This window comes from Papaver somniferum, chromosome 4 (assembly GCF_003573695.1).
Source record: "Papaver somniferum cultivar HN1 chromosome 4, ASM357369v1, whole genome shotgun sequence".
Lineage (NCBI taxonomy): Eukaryota > Viridiplantae > Streptophyta > Magnoliopsida > Ranunculales > Papaveraceae > Papaver > Papaver somniferum.
This window is the reverse complement of record NC_039361.1, coordinates 131273405-131280416: the sequence shown is the minus strand read 5'-3', so window position 1 is coordinate 131280416 and position 7012 is coordinate 131273405.

Genomic DNA, 7012 nt, shown 5'->3' with positions numbered 1-7012 from the left:
AACTGAGTAATAATATGATTAGTTATTTATTATCAATCCGTAAAATCAGCAGCGGATTGGACTATGGATTCAGAATAATAAAATGATAATTCATCACCATCTCATGGAATCGCAGATTTGACCATAAAATCGGAGTAATGAAATGAGCGGTGATATTACCATTCCATGGGACCGTGGTGATTCGACCATGAAATCAGAGTAATATCTATTACCATTTCATGAGATCAGCCGTGGATTCGATCATGAAATCGGAGTAATAAAATAAGTGGTGATATTACCATTTCATGAGATTAGCCGTGGATTCGACCATGAAATCGGAGTAACATCTACTACTATTTCATGAGATCAGTGGATTCGATCATGAAATCGGAGTAATACATTTATCTATTACCACTTCAATCATGAAATAAGAGTAATGAGATAAGATAGATTATCTTCTAGGAATTCAGTGGTGAATATGACCTAGAATTTAATCTTTTGCGTATAGTCAGTAAATCAGCGAGTGTTGTTAATGTCCAGAAGACGTTTTTCCCTCTCAACATTTCATGTATGGAGGACCGCCAGAGTCTATACACGGGTCTCTCTACATAGTTAGGAACAGTGAGTATCACCGTCCTGAAGACGTTATTGCTCTCAATCTTACGGAGAATCGCCCAATTGCTCTTCTATGTAGAGGCAAATTCCTCTATGTAGTCAGGGATCAGTGAGTGTCACCGGAATCCTGAAGGCGTTAAGCTCTCAATCTTAGGAAGAACCGCCCAATTACGTTATTCTACATAGAGGCTCTGATGAAATGCCCGGTGTCAAACGCTCCGGAGAGGTCTTTCGAGCGACATATGCATCATACTTCGTAAAACACGAATCGTCACATGGATCCCTGAAGCTGTGTCAGAAACATGCAGTATCGTGATTTTACGGTTTTGACCTTTGTTGAAAATCCACCATCTACACCCTGCTTTTTCAGGTACGTGCAAGAGCTTGAGTGGGACAAGATTTACGCGTTCGCCAAGGAAGTGTTTCAATGGGATGAGGAGATGACAAAGTCAAAAATGCTAGTAGGCAAATATAAGCGGAGGATATTCCATCTCTCGAAGTTGAGGGCACTCTTCCGTGGAACAAAGAAACTTCATGCCGAGGGAAAAGAGGTGACCAAGGAACGTATGTTCGCCACATCCAATGCGTATGTCCTCTACGTCCTGGGATCTGTTATCTTTCCCGATGTTTTCGGTGCCCGTGTGAACGCCAACTTTATTCAGTTGTTGCAACCATTTGATAAGATTCACGAATACTCTTGGGGCACCTCCATCCTTGCACACTCGTTGAACGAGTTGAGAAAAGCTTCTAGGGCTAACAGGAACCAAATTGGAGGGAATATGGCTTTTTTGCAGGCGTGGATATATTTGCACTTCCCAATATTTGCTGCAAGGGCTTTTGAGAACAAGGAATGGGACGGTATATCATATGATACATGTACATCTACAAGAGTAAGGAAAAGTCCCAAGATGCGGTTTATCTGAAGTTGAGACGCCATTTGGACAACTTGGCGATGAAAGATGTTGTCTTTGACCCTTACAAGGGGGTTTGGCCAAAGGAAAAGGAAAGATGGTTGGGTGCGAAGAGCAAAATAGTTATTTTGGGTCGTTGTTTTACCCAAGAGGATATGTAATGTACAACCCGACGAGAGTCGCAACACAATGCGGATACATACAGAAAATCCCACAGGAGCACAAGAAGTTTAAAATCGATGAGAAAAAACCAAGTCATATGATAATTAATTTGACACTGTTCATGACCCTTTACCATCATGTAAATATTGAGATAAGGGAAGGTACAACGGATATGTTATGGATGGTCGATTGAAAACATATGATGAGGCAATTCCGGGTTACATGTCGTGGTACCTCAATATTTCACATACTCGAGTGATACGAGTATATGAAAGGAACCGGATAGATGACAAAGATACAACTCTCGAATTCCTGGTGCGTATTATTTCTCAATTACGGTTTTGTTAATTGTTTTAGCATTATTTGTTTAATGTTTGTTGTTTCTCAAATGGAAACAGAGAAGACGGGTTGGGCACTTGATAACCCAAGAAAATATAGCTATCAGGGGAGGGAAAAACGTTAAGGCCAATGAAAAGATGATTGATGAATTGAAAAGTATTGAAGATGTGTAAGAGGGTGCAAAGTTTGGGGAACCGTTGGAGGAGGAGGAGCCAAAGAAGAAAAAGAGGAAAAAAGTCCCCCCAAAAAAGTATTCTGAAGGTGCATCGAGCAGCGCACAACATGCTAAACGAGGACGAGGTGGTCGTGGTCGTGGTGAGGATGTTGATGAATGAATGTTTTCAAACTTATGTCTTTAACTATGGATAATTATGGTCTCAAAACTTATGTCTTAAACTTATTGTCGAATTATGTTTGGTTATATTCCTAGTTTATGAATGACTGAATCTGGTTTCTTTTGAAAATTGTTTGTGTTTTTCTAAGACGCGACAAAAGAACCAACTACAATGTATGTATGCAAAAAATGCATGACTCTGGAAGTTTTTTCAGTCACAATCGATTCACATTTACCTGTATAAAATCCGATTCTGACATTTCTCCGGGGGTACAATTTCAGAATTAGGTTTTGAATGCGCATCACATAGACCGATTTGGGAAATTTTGTTCGCCTGGTTTTTAAGTTTTCAGAATCGGTTTATAATGATACTTTTAAAGTCCGATTCTGACAAAACAAAAAAATCCGGAGTTTAGGAATCGGTTTATGTGGGCATCACATGTAATCCGATTCTTGCGAGGAAAAGTGAAAATGTTATTGTATCTTTTTTTGACAAGAATCAGATTACAAGTGACATATTAAAGATCGATTATTGAGAGGCATATTTTGACAACCTTCACAACCGGTCTATGTTGGCATCACATGTAATCCGATTCTTGCAAGGAAAAGTGACAGTTCTTCTGTAACTTTTTTTTGCCGAGAATCGGATTACATGTGCAATATTAAAATCTTATTATTGAGAGGCACATTTTATATAATTTTGCAAGGACGCAATCGGACTATGTGGACATACCTAAACTCTGATTGTTTTAATTGAATTTGAAAAAAATAGGCGTTGAGTCCTTATCTATATAAGGACAACCTCTTTGAGCCACTCCCACATGACACACCTATGCTAGAAAATGAAATGGGAACCGTATGAATATTTGTGTCTCGTTACATCGTTTGCTAATAAGTTCCGTGAACGTACGAATATCTATTCAATGTTTTGGAAGAGAGTTAAAGAGTTCTTTTAAGTGCGTACCGGGAATCCCAATAACCGTAAATGGAGAGACTTGGCATTTCGATTCAACTACATAAATAGTGCAATGCAAGAGTGCCGAAAAATTAGAAATATGGTGTACGACTATCATCCACGATCTCCTCTTAGGGAAAAAGTGAGTAGTACGATAATATTTGTACTTATGTCATCGTTAAAAGTTCGCATACTAACATTTAAGAATTCATTGAAGTTCAGCTGGAACGTTTCAATGAGCTATGGAGAATAAGTAATGGGGAAACTAAGTTCATTCACCACAAAGAATATACGACTTCGTACCGACGTGCTCGGAGGTTCATTGAGAACATTTGATGTATCAAATTCTAGAATACCCATACTGAATCTTATATATGTAATGCGCTAATTTCCTAAACTATGTAATGAATATTTTGTTTCTGAAAGTAAGGTATAATCGGATTATGTGGGCATATTTAAACACCGATTCCTGTAATTGGTTTATTTGGGTATTAAAAAAACGATTCTGGGTTTACTTCATCCTTTGGAAAAACTCAACCCAGAATCGGTTTATAAATGCATTAACATCAACCAATTCTGTATTGTGTTTTGGAAGAAAAAAATTTAAAAAATTACAAGTTTTGATGATGAATCAATGATAGTTGATTTCAGGGTTAACTTGATTAAACATCATTTAATCACCCAAATTAACACTAATCAATCAGGGGTAGTTTTGCAATTTAGTAAAATAATTGGATAAGGGGTTATCCATTTTACTTCAAATTATTCTTTTTGTCTTGTAGTCACAGACCCAAATTAATCCCTATAGGCCTCAATTTAGCCAGATTTTCTATCAGATAATGAATCAGGGGAGAGGTAGATCTTTAGATGTGATAATTGAATAAATACTTCTTGTTTTGACGGGTTCTACAAATACCCTTATCACACAATAAATATGCCCCTCTTCATTTATAGGCCCACTTGGGTCCATTAACATTTTTTGTTCTTTCCACACTCACCTTTTTTCTTTAAACATTCGGTTCTTGTTCTTCTTCTCCGTCTAGGATTTACATATACAGAGAAAACCTAAATTGAAACCCTCCGCCGCCATCTCCATCGCTACCACCATCAGTGTTGTAACCACCATCACTACCTCCGCCACCACCATCACCGACGGTGAGTACAATTTTAACGGGAAAATCAATAATTTCTTTTTCAATTTCAGATCTGGAAAATATCTTTGTTTCTCTTTTCTCCTCAGCCATCACCGTCACTACTACTATCACCACCGTTTCAGTATGAAAGTTGATTTTAAAGACCGATAAAAACAATCTACATGATGATTATATCAAAAGGTAAACAATCAATTGTGTGTTTAAACTAGTTTACATTTCCTATTATTTTGATATTGATTCAATCAATCTCAATCTAATCTTCCATAATATCTATCTATTTTTGTTTCAAATCTTCACCGGTATGATTTTAATTAGTTTCCTTTTAATTTTTGTTTCATTTGGTTTTGATAATAATTTTGCTTATTACTAATTTTATTATATTCTAAATTTTTGGCTTGATGATTCTTGACATAGATCTTTGCCGCTATGGTCCAGAGTTGGTACTTTAATCCACTGAAGGCATAATATCAAAACTATGGTTCAAACTACAGAGTGTACTAGGAACCCATTAGTGGTGTCTTGCATTTTGTTTCTCTTATTAATAGTTTGGTGTTTATTCAAGACCGCATTTGGTGCCCCGGTGAATATGTAACTCAAACTACCATTGTTGTACTAAGATCTCAAACTACTATTGTTTCACTAAGATAAACGGTGGTTATATATCTCAATAAGAATGATGCATCATGAGGTAAGGTAAGATTTTAGAATACAAAGTAGACTTATGACACTTTTTTTTTGTATGTTGAGGGTGAATGCAAATTGTGAGTCGGACCATAAAACTCACTCTGGATCGATTCAAGGTTTATTTGAAAATGTGCAGTTTTCACATCATGCAAGTAATATCAAAAAATTTCAAAATGTATATTTGAATCCTTGGCCTGCTCATATGAAAAAATGTTAGAGCACTGCTCGGTCGAACTCGCAAGCATTGCTATCTCAAGCTTGTTTGTCAAGTTTAGTTGCCAAAACTATAAGTCTTGATTTCTAGTCTACTAATAGCTGAGTCTCGGACTAGGATAGAAAGTGTAGTTGAGCTCTAGACTCCACGGTGTTCATTATGCAAAGACGAAGAACTACTCAAGGAACTGGTGAAACTTCATCGACAAAAAGGTATGTGGAGACTTGAACTTATCTATCACTCAAAAGTCTAATTTATCTCCTATCTTGAAACAAAAGTCGTATTGCTATATAGACTATGATTATACACATGTACTATTTCGAGCTGAGTTTATCTCGCTTATCTATTTCCCGAAATATGGTGTTGGTAAGCTTTCGCTTTGGCCAAGTTCATCTTTACTAATGACGAAAGTCATATTAGTTTCAATTACTTGAAAATCGCTTTGACGAAAAATAGTTTGTGAACAACAACTATATAACGTCCTCTAAGAATGTTTCAATGATTGAAATGAGAGTTTAGAATACATAACCATGGTTGGATATAAACATTGTGAGACAACTCATATGTGTGTAAGTCCAATATCCTTGAACCAAAGTATGCGTACTTTGCTGCTCAGGATAACCGGAACTAAAGTCCGCTTACCAATACGCGTACTGTCGGAAGTTCACATCCCGTGAATTTCTGCTGGATTTTTTGAGTTGAAAACAAACTTAATCCAGGTACTTAAGTCCGCGTACCAGTATGCGTACTTAAGTAGGTTATTTTCTAAAAACAGTTTAATTCGTGAACTAAGACATTTATATTTTAAGGAATGCAATCTTTGCAAACCGTGGCTATAATGTTCATGAATCGATTCGAGTGAATCAAAACTGTTTTTGTTTCGATTGTGTCTTGTATACTTCTATGAGATCTAACCAATTGAACAACTCTCTAACTAGTTCATTTGGGTCATTTGAACTAGTTGTGGTAAAGAAGATAAGGTTGATATGAACGTGCTCATATGGCTAACCTATGGTTAACTACCGTTGAACCAACGACTTGTACACGTTTAGGTATGGTTACTCAAACCTAAATGCAGTTAAATTTCATGTGTGTATAACATCTAACGTTTGAAAGATATTAGCTTGAATCTAATCAGGTTTTCATCTAACGGTGAATATTGAATGCTTTATTACCAAGGTAGCATTGATTGCAAACCCTGATTTGAATACTATATAAAGGAGAACTCTAGCAACTGGGAAACCTAATCCCCACACCTCCTGTGTGATACTAGTTGTATAATCTAGAGTTGATTCTCCTTAAACCTTAGGTTTCTATCGAGACCCTGTAGGTTAACGACTTGAAGACTTCATTGGGATTGTGAAGCAAGACCCAACTATTTTCTTTGTAGTTGCGTGATCTGATCTTGTTGTTTCTATCGTATTTGAGTAAAAGCGTAAGATTGGCTTGATATTAATATCTCCGAATGACAGTATAGAAAAGTAGTCACAAACATCTTCGTCTCATCGTTTGTGATTCCGCAATATCTTGTTTCGCTAGTCGATTAAGATTATTGTGAGGTGATTGATAATTCTAAGATGTTCTTCGGGAATATAAGTCCGGGTTATCGATTGGTTCATGTTCACCTTGATTTATGAAAAGACGGAATAAAACTCGTAGGTATTT